Here is an 18,654-nt window from a genome sequence, read left to right as displayed (position 1 = left end):
GTGGGGGTCCCTGAACTAGGGACAGGTGTGCGGTGGGAAACGGGCCTGCAACACTGGCCTCGTCCGCTGCTGACGTTCCCTCTCTACAATGCGGAGACGGCAGGTAGTCAGGGGGATGTTGCATTGCACTGTCCAAAGCCGGTTCGATGGAGCTTACATATTGTCATTTTACCATCTGGAGATAATGAATGGAGCTGCGGGCGCTAGAGGATGGAGTGCCAAGTGGAGAAATCGGAACACTTCCGGCATATTCTTCTGTATGAGTTCAGTAGAGGGGTGACAGCAGCGGAGCCGGCCGCGGTGGCCGTGCGGTTCTGGCGCTGCAGTCCGGAACCGCGGGACTGCTACGGTCGCAGGTTCGAATCCTGCCTCGGGCATGGGTGTGTGTGATGTCCTTAGGTTAGTTAGGTTTAAGTAGTTCTAGGTTCTAGGGGACTTATGACCTAAGATGTTGAGTCCCATAGTGCTCAGAACCATTTGAACTTTCTGATTTGCCATTGTACAAGTAGTTCCCACGATTTAAAATCGCTCATCGGTCGTTTGAAGATGTTCCGCCACCGGGAGATCCTTCCACTTCCACTGGTGAGTCACACGTTCCGAAAATCAACGATTCGGTGCGTGCAAATCGCATACTGACTGTTTTGAAATGATAACGAGAAAAAAATCCGCAAAGAGGCCCGAGTTGTGGCGAGGAAGTTTGTGGTTCTGGAACCACGACAGTGAGTCCGCAAACTCAGCTGCGTCAGTTCGACAGTTTTGTGCCCAAAATCAATGACTGTCGTCCCTCAGCCTTCTTACTCGCCAGACCTGGCTCCTCATTTCCGAAATTAAAATCAGTGCTAAAAGGAAGCCATTTTTATATTATTAACGACATCAAAAAAATTTCGTCACAGACCTTGATGTTATCTCAAATTAAGTTATCCAGGAAGTTTTATAATGGGAAACACCGTTGGGGAAAATGTGTGAGAAGGGGAGTTGAGTTCCGTGAAGGGGACAAGGCCACTAATCTGCAAAATTAATAAAACGAATAAAATAATAACAATTCTCACGTACGAAGAAGGAAAGAAGAAAGACCCGTCCAGCTAAAGAGGGGAAAATCTAATGAGTTAAGTTCTTAAGCTCATAACAAATATAATTGGAAATACACTCCTGGAAATTGAAATAAGAATACCGTGAATTCATTGTCCCAGGAAGGGGAAACTTTATTGACACATTCCTGGGGCCAGATACATCACATGATCACACTGACAGAACCACAGGCACCTAGACACAGGCAACAGAGCATGCACAATGTCGGCACTAGTACAGTGTATATCCACCTTTCGCAGCAATGCAGGCTGCTATTCTCCCATGGAGACGATCGTAGAGATGCTGGATGTAGTCCTGTGGAACGGCTTGCCATGCCATTTCCACCTGGCGCCTCAGTTGGACCAGCGTTCGTGCTGGACGTGCAGACCGCGTGAGACGACGCTTCATCCAGTCCCAAACATGCTCAATGTGGGACAGATCCGGAGATCTTGTTCGCCAGGGTAGTTGACTTACACCTTCTAGAGCACGTTGGGTGGCACGGGATACATGCGGACGTGCATTGTCCTGTTGGAACAGCAAGTTCCCTTGCCGGTCTAGGAATGGTAGAACGATGGGTTCGATGACGGTTTGGATGTACCGTGCACTATTCAGTGTCCCTTCAACGATCACCAGTGGTGTACGGCCAGTGTAGGAGATCGCTCCCCACACCATGATGCCGGGTGTTGGCCCTGTGTGACTCGGTCGTATGCAGTCCTGATTGTGGCGCTCACCTGCACGGCGCCAAACACGCATACGACCATCATTGGCACCAAGGCAGAAGCGACTCTCATCGCTGAAGACGACACGTCTCCATTCGTCCCTCCATTCACGCCTGTCGCGACACCACTGGAGGCGGGCTGCACGATGTTGGGGCGTGAGCGGAAGACGGCCTAACGGTGTGCGGGACCGTAACCCAGCTTCATGGAGACGGTTGCGAATGGTCCTCGCCGATACCCCAGGAGCAACAGTGTCCCTAATTTGCTGGGAAGTGGCGGTGCGGTCCCCTACGGCACTGCGTAGGATCCTACGGTCTTGGCGTGCATCCGTGCGTCGCTGCGGTCCGGTCCCAGGTCGACGGGCACGTGCACCTTCCGCCGACCACTGGCGACAACATCGATGTACTGTGGAGACCTCACGCCCCACGTGTTGAGCAATTCGGCGGTACGTCCACCCGGCCTCCCGCATGCCCACTATACGCCCTCGCTCAAAGTCCGTCAACTGCACATACGGTTCACGTCCACGCTGTCGCGGCATGCTACCAGTGTTAAAGACTGCGATGGAGCTCCGTATGCCACGGCAAACTGGCTGACACTGACGGCGGCGGTGCACAAATGCTGCGCAGCTAGCACCATTTGACGGCCAACACCGTGGTTCCTGGTGTGTCCGCTGTGCCTTGCGTGTGATCATTGCTTGTACAGCCCTCTCGCAGTGTCCGGAGCAAGTATGGTGGGTCTGACACACTGGTGTCAATGTGTTCTTTTTTCCATTTCCAGGAGTGTAAAATAAAAAGCCTTACAATTCTTGCAGAGGATTTAGATTTAGTAGGTCATGGAACAGAGGCAATATTCTTAGACATGTTGTAGAGAAGTCCACTGAATAGAATAGACCAGCTTATCTTTGTTTTATTGATGTGCAGTAGGCTATCGATAGTATTCAGTTAACAGATGTGGTACACCTGCTCCACAAACGGGGGATTCCTTCTTACTTAACGAAGACAATTGAAGATATTTATTGCAACAAGGACATGAAGACGAAAATTGTTTCCAAGTTAACTAGCTGCATTGCAGTTAATAGTGGTAGTAGACAAGGTGACTCTGTGCGCCCACTATTTTTTAACACAGTCATGACGAGGTGATAAAGAAAGTATTGGCTGACAGTGGGTATAGAATGGGGGATGAAGAAGTAAATAACCATTTGTTGTGCTGACGATGCAGTTCTGCTCGAAAACAGCGAAGATAACCTGCTGAAATTTTTACATACATTCCACGTGGCAGCCAAAACCTAAAAATGGTCATATCCACTCAAATAACCAAAAGTATGATCACACCTGTTGAACCAGCTAGATGTAAACTGGAAGTGGATAGAAGAATTATTTAACAGTCAATGAATGACGTTTAAATATCTCCGTCTTGAACTGTGCAGCAGTGAAAATGTCGAAAAGGAAGGCAGAGAGCAAGTAGCAAATACAAATAAAGCGGCAGGGTTTTGAAATGATGCTATATGGAAAAACAAACGTAAAGAAAAAGGTGTAAAGGCAAGAATGCACTAAACAATAATGAGCTTTGAGACGAGACAGGAAACATCAAAAACAAAAATACTTTTGGAAAAATTCTTCGGAAGATTACAGGGAAGACACTGCGAGATAAAAAAGTAAAGCATTAGAAAATGATGCAAAGTAGACCCCAATAATGAGTAGAGAAAGTAAGGATGGAACGGACACACAAACAGGACGGATGAACGGAAGATTGTGAAAATCGTAAGAAATAAATTACCAGCTGGTAAAAGAAACATTGGCCGCCCAAAGAGAAGATGGAACGACAAATTCAGGCTAGAGTGAGGGTCAATGAAAGAAACAGGCTCTAACAAAGAAGGAAGAAGGAGAAGAAAAAAAGATGGTTCAAATGGCTCTGAGCACTATTGGACTTAATTGCTGAGGTCATCAGTCCCCTAGAACTTAGAACTACTTAAACCTAACTAACCTAAGGACATCACACACATCCATGTCCGAGGCAGGATTCGAACCTGCGACCGTGGCGGTCGCGCGGTTCCAGACTGTAGCTCCTAGAACCGCTCGGCCACTCAAGCCGGCAAGGAGAAGAAAGTTTGGTTTCCTTCTGAACAGATTTCGTATGTAGGATCTGTTGTAAAAATGTGTTTTAAAAAAAAAAACATGTGTTAAAAATTTAACTTGTTTTCTTTTGCACTATTCAGTTAAGGTCACAGATCTGGATCGGGATGTCAGTGTTTCGATAGTAGGGAAAGGTCGTAAACTGTCCCGTTCCCTTGGACTATCTGAAGAATTCTTCCTTTCCGCAGACCGCGGCCACCTCTACGGCTTTTATGCTCCCAGCGCACAGCTGCAGCCTAGCAGTGTACCGCTATAAGCTTGTCGTGTCGTGCTGCGTTGCACCACGGCTATTAAAAGTTCAGCGCAAAGCCGCGAGCAGGTGTGTGCCGGCGCACGTGCGTCTCTGCTTCCGCAATTATCATCAGAGTTTCTTCTGTAAGCCTGAAAAAAGCGTCACTGCAACCCTGACCTTTAAAAGGCGCATTTGTCGTTGTCGTAATGTTGCTCCTACATTAGTCGCAGCACTCAAGGCCTTTTACATTAATCTAAAATAGGGAAAGTCGGGTAAGAGGAGTTTGAAAAATATGTAAAAATCTGCCAACCGGTTGCATAGATTTTCTATATACCTTCACTCCTCACACCACACCGGTGTTACTTATGTTTTAATGTTTGACTTTTTGAAGAACATTATGTTTTATATTTTAATGTATGACTTGAGCAACTCAGCTCTTAAATCACTGTACATCTTTGACGATATGTTCTTCATGTAATTACCTTACCTTCTGATTAAGTCACCCTTAGAGGTGACGAAACCTGGTCAAGGTATATAGAAAATCTACGCAACCGGTTGGCAGATATTTACAAATTTTTCAAATTTGTGTACACGGTTGCTGCAAACGTCAGCCATGTTCAAAGTTGTAAGAGGAGTTTGATAATTCATGGAGACGGCACAGGATGTTGGGATGGCGGCTAATTATGAAAGACTTATGACGGCTAGCCAATAGTGTCAAGCCTAAACATTCCCTCCTTTAGAGTACCACCAGCGGAAGTGGTGTTTGGCCCATCAGCGGAAGTGGTGTTTGGTGCCCGTCTGATGCCAGTTTTTAACACCAGGCTATATCGCTTGTGAAGTAAATACACTCTAAGACCAAAATGAAACGACACACCACGAAGAGTTATGTAAATTGGTCACGAACTGATATTCATGCGGGTATCGACGGAAAATGCAAAATGTAAATTTTGACGGCCGATGAACGAATCTGAGACGCTGCAGCGCAATTTCACCGAGCAACTGGTAAGAGTAGTAAACAGGGGACAAATGGCTCTGAGCACTATGGGACTCAACTGCTGTGGTCATAAGTCCCCTAGAACTTAGAACTACTTAAACCTAACTAACTTAAGGATAGCACACAACACCCAGCCATCACGAGGCAGAGAAAATCCCTGACCCCGCCGGGAATCGAACCCGGGAACCCGGGCGTGGGAAGCGACAACGCTACCGCACGACCACGAGATGCGGGCAAACAGGGGACATCTCGATACTAGGGCATAAGGGCTTTGGGATCATCATTCCTTGTACTAATTTGGACAGTACCTATGCCTCACAGTCACGTGCGTGAACAATATACACAGATGAAACATCCCTGGCAGATTAAAACTGTGTGCCGGACCGAGACTCGAACTCGGGATCTTTGCCTTTCGCGGGCAAGTGCTCTACCCTCTTCTAGTCACGTAGTTTGAGACAAATTGGTAAACCTCATCCAACACCTTCCTCTTGTTAGATTTACATTTGGAGCCGGCCGATGTGGCCGTGCGGTTATACACGCTTCAGACGCGTGACCGCTCCGGTCGCAGGTTCGAATCCTGCCTCGGGCATGGATGTGTGTGATGTGCTTAGGTTAGTTAGGTTTAAGTAGTTCTAAGCTCTAGGGGACTGATGACCACAGATGTTAAGTCCCATAGTGCTCAGAGCCATTTGAACCATTTACATTTGGAAAAGATCTAAATCCCAATTTCTCCTCCAAAGCTCTATTGAAAAAGGGCCTTTTTACCTGATCGTCTGTGGATCATCTACAGAAAACGTGTCCATACCAAGTTTCCCCATATATTCACTTATTTTTCGAATTATCTTGGTTTATTTCTGTTCTGTTCATACAACATGACATCGATCCAAGGAACGACTTATCAGTCAGTGTTGCCACATTTGCCCCAGGCAGAAGCAATGCAGTGCCATCATAGAGACATCCGCACATCTGTCGTTTGCTGAAGCCACCACCGGCCATGAAAGTGTCACTGCTAAAAAATACACACGTTTCAGCTGAGGCTGCTGTTATTATTCTAGGCGCTAGAGACGTCTTTTCCATGGTATCAAACAAGCCTGCCTTCAGAATTACTTCGTGTCCAATGAGCCGAATATTGGATAAATTACATTATCAGAATGAGATTTTCACTCTCCTGCGGAGTGTGAGCTGATATGAAACTTCCTGGCAGATTAAAAACTGTGTGCCGGACCGAGACTTGAACTCGGCACCCTTGCCTTTCGTGGGCAAGTGCTCTATCAACTGAGCTACCCAACTAGGACTCACGCCCCATCCTCACATCTTTACTTCCGCCAGTACCTCGTCTCCTACTTTCCAAACTTCACAGAAGCTCTTCTGCGAACCTAGCAGACCTAGCACTCCTGGAAGAAAGGATATTGCGGAGACGTGGCTTAGCCATAGCCTGGGGGATGTTTCCAGAATGAGATTTTCACTCTGCAGCGGAGTGTACGCTGTTATGAAACATTCCTGGCAGATTAAAACTGTGTTCCGGACCGAGACTCGAACTCAGGACGTTTGTCTTTCGCGGGCAGGTGCTCTACCATCTGAGCCACCCAAGCACGACTCGCAGAAGAGCTTCTGTGAAGTTTGGAAAGTGGGAGTCGAGGTACTGCCGGAAGTAAAGCTGTGAGGACGGGGCGTGAGTCGTGCTTGGGTAGCTCAGATGGTAGAGCACTTGCCCGCGAAAGGCAAAGGTCCCGAGTTCGAGTCCCGGTCCGGAACACAGTTATAATCTGCCAGGAAAGTTTCATAACAGCGCACATTCCGCTGCAGAGTGAAAATCTCATTCTGGAAATATACGCAGATGTCAGCATTTGAGGAAAACGTGTAACTGGAGTCAAAGAAGAAGGTTGGAGAAATCGGCGAATCGCTCGACGTTTGGATGTTGGCAGGAATGGTGAACCATGGCCGAACACAACGTCAAGAAGGAAGCGGTCGACCTAGAGGACAGGACCGACTAATCGTCAGAGTGGTGCTAAGAGCCCAGATTCTTCACTACCGTCGATCCGATGTGCAGATAGTGCTTCAGCGGCGACGAGGACCGTTAATAGTCGTTTCAAGGAAAAGGGGCTGAGCTCACGGCGCCTGTTGCTCCTACTACCTACCACTGACTTCTCTACACCAACAGAACCCGATTGCAGTAATGTCGGTCACATTCGGGCTGGAACCTTATTGAGAAGAATTGTCTTCAGTGAAGAGTCCCGCTTCGAACTGATCTCCTGACCACCGAAGACATGACTGGAGATGCCGTGTATAGCGGCGGAATACCAACCCGACTGTCAGCTGCCGTGTGGCCCGAGAACCAGTAGTGATGGCCTGAGTTGCCATTTCTTTTCATACCAAGACCACTTTTGGATGAGATCCGCGGCATCTTTACAGTATAGCGGTACGTCGACGGTGTTCTGCATGCAGTTTTGTTACCGTTCATGGCAAGCCATCCTGGGCTCACAGGTAATGCCCGCGCGCACATTAGATTTTCTACTGCTTGCCCTCGTGTTTGCCAAACCCTACCTTGGCCAGCAAGGTCCCCGAATATTTGGAGCATTATAGGGAGCACCCTTGAACCAGCTCGGGATTTTGACAACATAACGCGCCAATTGGACAGAAAATGGCACGATGTCCCTCAGGAGGACATCCAACAACTCTGTCAATCAGTGCCATGCCGAATAACTGATTGCATAAGGGCCAGAGGTGGGCGAAGGTGTTATTGGCTTGCTCAATTTGTGAAGCTTTTGTCTTACAATGTATTTTACCCAGCTTCTTAGTCCCACATTTGAAAAACAAACGTTTTTAAAACGTATTCCTGAAATGTATACATTTAAAATTCTGACATGATTATACATGCATCAAAAAAAGTTTTGCATCACCTCGGTTCCGAGAATTCCGGAACCTGTACAGAAAATTGGAATAGAGATCAACACAAACATCATTTCTGCCGGTTTTATTGCTCATGAAAACCACACATCGCATGCTGTACCACCATTCGGCGAGACCTTCAGAGATGGTGGTCCAGATCGCTGTACATACCGGTAAGTCTAATACCCAGTAGCACGTCCTCTTGCTTTGATGCATGCCTGTATTCGTCGTGGCATACTATCCACAAGTTCATGATGGCACTGTTTGACCAGATTGTCCCACTCCCCAACGGCGATTCGGCGTACATCCCTCAGAGTGGTTGGTGGGTCACGTCGTCCATAAACAGCCGTTTTCAACCTACCCCAGGCATGCTCGATAGGGTTCATATCTGGAGAACATTCTGGGCACTCTGGACGAGCGATGTCGTTATCCTGAAGGAAGTCATTCACAGGATGTGCACCATGGGGGCGCGAATTGTCGTCCATGAAGACGAATGCCTCGCCAATATGCTGCCGATATGGTTGCACTATCGGTCGGAGGATGGCATTCACGTACCGTACAGCCGTTACGGCGCCTTCCATGACCACCAGCAGCGTACGTCGGCCACACATAATGCCACCCCAAATCAGCAGGGAATCTCCACCTTGCTGGACAGTGTGTCTAAGGCGTTCAGCCTGACCGGGTTGCCTCCAAACACGTCTCTGACGATTGTCTGGTTGAAGGTATATGGGACACTCATCGGTGAAGAGAACGTGATGCCAATCCTGGGCGGCCCATTCGGCATGTTTGGCCCATCTGTACCGCGCTCCGTAGTATCGTGGTTGCAAAGATGGACCTCGCCATGGACGTCGGGGGTGAATTTGCGCATCATGCAGTCTATTGCGCACAGTTTGAGTCGTAACACGACGTCCTGTGGCTGCACGAAAAGTATTATTCAACATGGTGGCGTTGCTGTCAGGGTTCCTCCGAACCATAATCCGTAGGTAGCGGTCATCCACTGCAGTGTAGCCTTTGGGCGGCCTGAGCGAGGCACATCATCGACAGTTCCTGTCTCTCTGTATCTCCTCCATGTTCGAACAACAACTCCGAGACCCCTGGACACTTCCCTTGTTGAGAGCCCTTCCAGGTACAAAGTAACAATGCGGACGCGATCGAACCGCGGTACTGACCGTCTAACCGTCTAGGCATGGTTGAACCACAGACAACACGAGCCGTGTACCTCCTTCCTGGTGGAATGTCTGTAACTGAACGGCTGACGGACCCCCTCCGTCTAATAGGCGCTGCTCATGCATGGTTGTTTACATCTTTGGGCGGGTTTAGGGACATCTCTGAACAGTCAAAGGGACTGTGTCTGTGATACAATATGCAAAGTGAACGTCTATCTTCAGGAGTTCTGGGAACCGGGGTGACGTAAAAGTTTTTTTTATGTGTTTAGTTACCATCAACGATTACAATGAAATACTCTAGTGAGACGAGAGTATTTACAGATAAATTCTAACAAAAACTTGGACTTATCTCTCAAGGAAACCCAGTGACAGTGTTGAATACATTTTTTTTCTTTATTGTATATTTCATTCGTGGTTCACGCAAGTGGTATCTTTTTCAGTTTCAGTAATAACAAAAAGAACAAATAAACAGAAAGTGTCGGAAACAGAAAACTCATGACATATATGCTGCAAGTTTTTCCTTGCTGTTTTCATGATTAGGTATCTTGTTATTCCTGCGCCCTTCCAATATGAGGGCTTGCTGCACTGTCTTGTTAATTACGGACGTATTCTTATGGTGTTTCAGGATCCCAATACCAATATTCTGAGATTAATAGATACTTGGCAGTATGCTTTGTTATTTTTTTGACAGCAAGTATAACACCGATATATACACTCCTGGAAATTGAAATAAGAACACCGTGAATTCATTGTCCCAGGAAGGGGAAACTTTATTGACACATTCCTGGGGTCAGATACATCACATGATCACACTGACAGAACGACAGGCACATAGACACAGGCAACACAGCATGCACAATGTCGGCACTAGTACAGTGTATATCCACCTTTCGCAGCAATGCAGGCTGCTATTCTCCCATGGAGACGATCGTAGAGATGCTGGATGTAGTCCTGTGGAACGACTTGCCATGCCATTTCCACCTGGCGCCTCAGTTGGACCAGCGTTCGTGCTGGACGTGCAGACCGCGTGAGACGACGCTTCATCCAGTCCCAAACATGCTCAATGGGGGACAGATCCGGAGATCTTGCTGGCCAGGGTAGTTGACTTACACCTTCTAGAGCACGTTGGGTGGCACGGGATACATGCGGACGTGCATTGTCCTGTTGGAACAGCAAGTTCCCTTGCCGGTCTAGGAATGGTAGAACGATGGGTTCGATGACGGTTTGGATGTACCGTGCACTATTCAGTGTCCCCTCGACGATCACCAGTGGTGTACGGCCAGTGTAGGAGATCGCTCCCCACACCATGATGCCGGGTGTTGGCCCTGTGTGCCTCGGTCGTATGCAGTCCTGATTGTGGCGCTCACCTGCACGGCGCCAAACACGCATACGACCATCATTGGCACCAAGGCAGAAGCGACTCTCATCGCTGAAGACGACACGTCTCCATTCGTCCCTCCATTCACGCCTGTCGCGACACCACTGGAGGCGGGCTGCACGATGTTGGGGCGTGAGCGGAAGACGGCCTAACGGTGTGCGGGACCGTAGCCCAGCTTCATGGAGACGGTTGCGAATGGTCCTCGCCGATACCCCAGGAGCAACAGTGTCCCTAATTTGCTGGGAAGTGGCGGTGCGGTCCCCTACGGCACTGCGTAGGATCCTACGGTCTTGGCGTGCATCCGTGCGTCGCTGCGGTCCGGTCCCAGGTCGACGGGCACGTGCACCTTCCGCCGACCACTGGCGACAACATCGATGTACTGTGGAGACCTCACGCCCCACGTGTTGAGCAATTCGGCGGTACGTCCACCCGGCCTCCCGCATGCCCACTATACGCCCTCGCTCAAAGTCCGTCAACTGCACATACGGTTCACGTCCACGCTGTCGCGGCATGCTACCAGTGTTAAAGACTGCGATGGAGCTCCGTATGCCACGGCAAACTGGCTGACACTGACGGCGGCGGTGCACAAATGCTGCGCAGCTAGCGCCATTCGACGGCCAACACCGCGGTTCCTGGTGTGTCCGCTGTGCCGTGCGTGTGATCATTGCTTGTACAGCCCTCTCGCAGTGTCCGGAGCAAGTATGGTGGGTCTGACACACCGGTGTCAATGTGTTCTTTTTTCCATTTCCAGGAGTGTACGTTTGTTCTCTCAAAACAGTGAAACATTGTACTTGATGCACGGAATATGAACGTTAAACTAGAAAGTGAAGTGTATCGTTCGGGGAATGAAATAGAAAGGAAGTAAATTCACTACTAAAATTATTCCTATTTCAGCTCACACTCGTCATTAACTAGAAAGAACACCATGTCATATCACCACACACTGATCGCGTGAACGGGATAGTACTTACGGAAAAGTAACTTACTTGCAACAAGGAACAACATTTTTTTATATAGTTATTTCAGGCAAATGTTCTATTGCTAATTTTATATGAATAGTGTTTTGCAGTGACACGTTGGTAAGCTGACACCCGCCACTCGATAAAGGTCTTTTCGTGGTACACCCCGCCTATCCACTAATTCTGACAAAAACTACAACCCAAAGAAGGTCATGCTGTATCGTGTCATGTTGGAAACGTCTGACTCGATCTTACCTTTGGGTATGAATCAAGCGGTCAGTCTGAACATCGATTAATCAAAGCTTAAAGAGGAACGACTGTACCACAATCACAACGACGGGCCGGCCGTTGTGGCTGAACGGTTCTAGGCGCTTCAGTCTGGAACCGCGCGACCGCTACGGTCTCAGGTTCGAATCCTGTCTCGGGCATGGATGTGTGTGATGTCCTTAGGTTAGTTAGTTTAAAGTTGTTCTAAGTTGTAGGGGACTGATTACCTCAGATGTTAAGACCTATAACGCTCAGAGCCATTTTGAACCATAACGACGGGAGGATCCCAAATTTGACGCCTACGCGTTTCCTACTAAGACTGGGAAAAAAGGCTTCAATCATAGCTCAGTAGTGTGTTCGTCGCGCCTGAAGATGTCCGTCAGTTGCGGCGATGAAATACAAAGTGATTCAAAAAGAAAGAGAAGTTTTCAATTTTTTGCTACAGGCTAACTATGAGAGATATCGCCCTTCCATTTTATTCCACACACCCTGTTTACTGAATCGACAGCTTCAACAGTTCGATTTGACTTTAAAGAGTAGCTGCCACAGATGGGGCAAACACTATCTTTTATGTACCCCCACAGAAAAAACCCGCAACGTGTAAGGTCTGGTGACCTGGAAGGCCAATACCACTAAACGAGATTTTGTTGTCTAGCTCTGCCAATCCAACGTTGTGGGATGGTGTTGCTAAGACATCGCCGCACCTCAAGGTGAAAGTGAGGTGGGTAGCAGTCATGCATAGAAATGAAATCATTGGAATCTTCGTGAAGCTGAGGAAACAACCAATTTTACAGTATGTCAGGAATGGCATTGCTGTTACAGTTTCCTCCGCAAAAAAGAAAGGTCCATAAACTTTGTGAACAGAAACGGCAAAAAACACGTTCAGTTTCGTTGAGTCTCTTTCATGTTCGACGACGACGCCGAGATATTGTGACCATCCAAATTCTTACATTATGGCGGTTCACCTTACCCTACGTCCGAAAAGATGACTCCTTCGGAGATAGGTCCTCTTCCATAGCCTGGAGAACTGAAACGCAAAATTCGTGTCTTCTATTTGGTCGCCGGGACGCAACTCTACAGTAACTGCAACCTGCACAGCTTCTCTGGCAGGCGTCGTTTCAGAAGACGCCAACCGTTGTTTCAGGGAGCTGATTGTTACTGGCCTTGTGGACTTCCGAGCTCTTCTATGAACACATCTCGGGCACGCTCGACATTTTCATCAGACGTGCGTGGCCGACCAGTGCTCTTTCCCTTGCACATGCAAACAACTTCCAAGAATTTTGTATGCCACTCATAAATCTGCTTGTACAGAGGCGGCTTCCTGCTGAATGGACAGTGGAGAATGCACGTAGCTCCTCAACAATGGATTGTCTTCGCGCAAATTCCAACACACAAAATGATTTGTCTTGTGATGTAGTTGCCATGTCGCCAAAGCAACACCGCAGCTGTGTCAACTTTGAGCCTTTCTGGTATCCAGTGACACACGCATTGTGATTCTGTCGTTTATAGTTTGTCTGTAACAAACAACTGAAATCTGATGTCTCTTTTGATTCACCCGGTATTGTGGGGATTTCGCAACGACATCCGACGTCTCGGCCGAGAACCATTTCTAGGATGTATTCTTTTTCCTCCTACGTACTTCTCGCGAAAAGACCAGGAAGATAAAATTATAGAGACTCGAGCTAACACGGAGGCTTACCAACAATCAGTCATCTCGCGGATGATTCTAGCGTTGCTGATAAAATATCGATATATCGATACCCGTTAGGGAAAGTACAGATACATACAGGTGACTATTCGCACAGAAAACGATATATATCGATATGTCAAAGAGGGATGTTGATATTTTTGTTTTATATGACATTTCTTTCACAATTTTCGATAAATATTTGAAGTTTTTCTTTTTTTTAACTGTAGTAGATCATAATTAGAACTTTCACTGTGTGAAGGAGTGTTACTACTTGAGCTTACAACACGCTCAAACATTCTATTTCTCTGTGGGAAGCAAGTATATGTTCTCCAAAAGCAGTTGCTGGAAATGAGAAATAAAAATCTACATGACAAGATTGGTCTATGAGGTGGGTGGACACGTGTGAGGAGAAATGCTGGCGTAATCGGCTCTTGGCGCTACCAACAGAACTGTAACGCTTAGCTCCGCCACTGCTAGGTGGCTAGCGTTGGCAAAAGTGAAAAAAAAAATAATAACAAAACCGGGAAGTGGACATTAACTGTTCCACAAAAATCCGATATGTGACAAAAACCGAACGACGCACCAATCGGGCAGCTTTTATTGGGCCACTTACGTGCAGTTACCATGGTTGGCAAAGTGGGTATCGCCAAGCGTGAACGTGCATCGTTATCCAATGGCTCTGAGCACTATGGGACTAAACATGTATGGTCATCATTCCCCTAGAACTTAGAACTACTTAAACCTAACTAACCTAAGGACAGCACACAACACCCAGCCATCACGAGGCAGAGAAAATCCCTGACCCCGCCGGGAATCGAACCCGGGAAACCGGGCGTGGGAAGCGAGAACGCTACCGCACGACCGCATCGTTATCCTTTCAATTCTTGCTCTAAGGAGAATAGGCAGGCTGCTAGTTTGTTGATGTACAGAGTATCTAACAATAAATCAATACTTAAATATACAGCTCTAAAACAGGCTGCATATTTACAGTGTGAAGCCTGTATTTTTATGGACCTGTTCGTCGATATTTTCTCCAATCGAAACGTTTCGTCGATATATAGAGAACTTACTTTGATATTTATTAGAATATCGATATATGTGACTGCCTAATTTTTATAAAAATGTTAACATTCCTGGGCGATTCGTGATTGCAACAGGAAGCGAGGGGGGGAGGGGGGGAATTGTCATTGGCACAGCAGAAAGTGCCAGCCGCCACACCCTAAGGTATCTTGAGTGGTATAAATGGTTCAAATGGCTCTGAGCACTATGGGACCCAACATCTTAGGTCATAAGTCCCCTAGAACTTAGAACTACTTAAACCTAACTAACCTAAGGACATCACATACATCCACGCCCGAGGCAGGATTCGAACCTGCGACCGTAGCAGCCTCGCGGTTCCGGACTGCAGCGCCAGAACCGCACGGCCACCGCGGCCGGCAATGAGTGGTATAGATATGATGTAGATGTACATGCGTAATTCTGTTAAGTACTTTCGATTTCCGCTCATCCAAGATTGCAACATTATGTTTTTCCGTATACTTTACTTGTTTTTGATGTGACAATATTCTGAAGCCGTAAAGATACGCTTTCTTGCACTAGCGACTTAAAATTGTGTGAAAATTTGTTCTATGACGTAAATTTAACGAGATGCATCACAGCTCAAAAACATCCTTGCGCCAAATATAAGATCTTTAAGTAACTTAAACTGCAGTAGACCCGATTCAGTAGCAATACGTTGTGAAAGTGGCAGTTATAAGGTCTTGATGTGTTTTTCGGGTCCACCTGGCTTGCCACAGGGGTCTGTTATAAATGCTAGCATCAAAGCCAGTCGCTGTTTCAGACGAGAAATATTCGCCTGGGTAATAACGGACTAAGAGCGCCATGATCGTAAGTTAGATTTCGGAGTAGACTGCAATGTGTAAATCCTGTGTCAGTTAAGGGAGAGGAGATAAAGTAGAGGCTCGGTGGTGGCGTCTTTGGAGATACTGACCAAGCGCCACGCCACAGGCCCCTATCACGTGTCAACACAGTCTCTGATCCGAGGTCGCAGTGCGTTTACGCGCTGCTCTTGCCGGCAGTTTCTGTCGCGCCGAGCTCAACACTATCAGAAGCGGCCTTTGCTAGCATTTTATTTTTTTATTATTACGTATAATGTCATTACCCGCCGCCACCTGCAATGCTATGCGTATCGTATTTCCACACTGCTACACAAAGGTGTAAACAACTGTAATTAAATATTCGCTTCAAGATTTGTAATGTAGTTACAGGATTTTCAATAATTAAGCATAAGATAAAAAAATCCAGAGAAATGTTAGTAGGACTCGCGCTCTGAGAGTTCTGTGCAAACTTCATTAGTAGTGAAACTGTAGTGAAATGGTAGAAAGCTAGGCGCTGGAGTAATAAGGCGCTGAACTTAAATACTTTAATAAAAATCAGAATACTTTTAAAAGATTTATTTAAAATATTTAAAAACCCAGACGGTGGAAACAGATTTATTTTCTTTTATAATAAAACGCATCCGCTTTGGAGAGCGGAAAATAATAATCTTAATCAGAATGAATTTAATTCACAATAACTCTAACCAAAAGCGATCGTTACTCTCACTATTAAAAACTTTAAACTAATCAAATAAATTTTACAGCAAATGATAGTGCATGATATATAAATTGAAGGGAATCACTGCTGTCAGCTGCAGCAGAACATTAAGCGGAATCAGCGGCGACAAGCGAAATTTGTGCCACACTGGGATTCGAACCCACGATCTCCTGCATACTAGGCAGGTGCGTTAACCACTGCCCCATCCGGGACACAGCCTAATTGCAACTGCGCGGCATATCTCGGCACATTTCATTTCACGGCTGACCAACATTCCCACTGAGCGTCACCTATCAGCAGTCCATTATACTCTATCTTCGCTACTCTGAGATTCCCACGGGAGGTCGGACGTATTTGTGTATACGCACGTATCAAAAAGAACAGACACCACCCATTCATATAATTGATACGCCTAGCTGGGCAATGCATCCACCTTCTCCAGTGCGGATGTACAAATACGTCCAACCTCCCGTGGGAATCTCAGAGCAGTGAATTTTACTGCAGATATGTGGCGTTCGGTGGGAATGTGGATCGGCCGTGAGACTTGCCGAGTTAGTCCGCGCGGGGGCGATAGCGGTGTGTCCCGGATGGCGCAGTGGTTAGCACTCTTGCTTAGTAAGCAGGAGGTCCCAGGTTCGAATCCTGGTCTTATACACATTTTCACTCGTCGCCGCTGATCCCGCGTAATGTCCCGCTGCAGCTGGCAGCAGTGATCCCCTTCTATTTATATACGAGGTGGAATCCAAAATTTTCGAGACTGGTGCTGCCATCTGGAAAGAAGAAGTAGTAGATGAATGAGATTTTCACTCTGCAGCGGAGTGTGCGCTGATATGAAACTTCCTGGCGGATTAAAACTGTGTGCCCGACCGAGACTCGAACTCGGGACCTTTGCCTTTCGCGGGCAAGTGCTCTACCATCTGAGCTACCGAAGCACGACTCACGCCCGGTACTCACAGCGGAGACGAGGTACTGGCAGAAGTAAAGCTGTGAGTACCGGGCGTGAGCCGTGCTTCGGTAGCTCAGACGGTAGAGCACTTGCCCGCGAAAGGCAAAGGTCCCGAGTTCGAGTCTCGGTCGGGCACACGGTTTTAATCTGCCAGGAAGTTTCAGAAGTAGTAGATCTTTGCGCCGCTAGATAGCGAGAGCTGCATATCTGATGACTCAGTTTGCGGAATGGCATTCAGCTGGGAAAGCATGTTACGTGTCCACAGTGATTTACGTATTACTCTGTGTTTGGTGTGTGGCGATTTTACGATGGATCCGCGAACAGAACAGCGCGTGTGTATCAAATTCTGTGCGAATCTCGGGAAGAGTGTTACGGAGACCATTGCAATGATTCAACAATTGTTTGGGGGACAGAGCATGAGCCGTACGCGTTTGAGTGGCATGCTCGCTTCAGGCTGGCCGTACAGACGTCGAAGATGATGCTCACACTGGAAGGCCCGTTAGCCGCACAACGCCAGGCATTGTTGCCAAACTTCAACAATTGGTTCGTGCGGATCGACGTCGAACCATTCGAGACCTTGCGGATGAAGTGGGTATTGGTTATGAGACATGTCAACGAATGGTGACTGATGAATTGGGCATGCATCGTGTCGCCCCAAAATTTGTGCCGAGGATTTTGACTGCCGATCAGAAGGCACAGCGTGTTGAAGTGTGCACGGACCTTCGTCAGACCGCATCTGATGATCCAACCTTCTTGTCATGGGTTATCACCGGCGACGAGAGCTGGATTTACGGTTATGTCTCAGAGACAAAGCAACAGTCGTTCCAGTGGAAGAGCCCGGGCTCTCCTAGACCAAAAAAAGCGAGACAGGCGAAGATAAAAGTGAAGAGCATGATCGTCGTTTTCTTTGATACCAAGGGAATTGTGCACAAAGAATTCTTCCCACCCAACCAAACAGTGAATTCCGCATACTACTGTGACGTATTGCGACGGCTCCGTGTAGCCCGCATCTCGTGGTCGTGCGGTAGCGTTCTCGCTTCCCACGCCCGGGTTCCCGGGTTCGATTCCCGGCGGGGTCAGGGATTTTCTCTGCCTCGTGATGGCTGGGTGTTGTGTGCTGTCCTTAGGTTAGTTAGGTTTAAGTAGTTCTAAGTTCTAGGGGACTTATGACCACAGCAGTTGAGTCCCATAGTGCTCAGAGCCATTTGAACCATTTTTTTGGCTCCGTGTAAACGTGCGGCGACGACGGCCCGAACTTTGGCTTCAAGTGAACTGGCTGCTGCATCACGACAACGCGCCCTGTCACTCGTCCTTGCTCACCAGGACCTTTCTGGCAACATGGCGGTTGTACCCCACCTGCTGTACTCGCCACATTTGGCACCTTGCGAATTCGCGCTATTCCCGAAACTGAAACTCAAGTTGAAAGGCCGTCGGTTCGACACTCTGGAGAGGATTCAAGAAGCATCGCTGGCGGTGATAAACACCCTCAAAGAACAGGACTTCCAGAAAACGTTTGACCAGTGGCAGAAGCGCTGGGACCAGCGTGTACGTGCGGATGGGAAGTACTTCGAGGGTGATGGTGACCATTAGTCCAAAGGTGAGGTTTTCAACGGATGGCAGCA

General features: G+C 47.6%; 1 long non-coding RNA gene and 1 other non-coding gene across 2 annotated transcripts in view; both read left to right on the top strand.

Annotated features, from left to right (window-relative positions):
* Positions 1 to 18,654, top strand: part of LOC126162974 (uncharacterized) — a 523,342-nt gene that overhangs the window by 122,323 nt on the left and 382,365 nt on the right. The window lies entirely within an intron of this gene.
* Trnat-agu (transfer RNA threonine (anticodon AGU)) lies at positions 16,665 to 16,741 on the top strand. Its single transcript has one exon. It is a non-coding gene; the product is annotated as a tRNA-Thr (tRNA).

This window comes from Schistocerca cancellata, chromosome 2 (genome assembly GCF_023864275.1).
Source record: "Schistocerca cancellata isolate TAMUIC-IGC-003103 chromosome 2, iqSchCanc2.1, whole genome shotgun sequence".
Classification (NCBI taxonomy): domain Eukaryota; kingdom Metazoa; phylum Arthropoda; class Insecta; order Orthoptera; family Acrididae; genus Schistocerca; species Schistocerca cancellata.
Note: the sequence above shows the minus strand (reverse complement) of the source record. Positions and strands in the feature narration are given on the sequence as shown.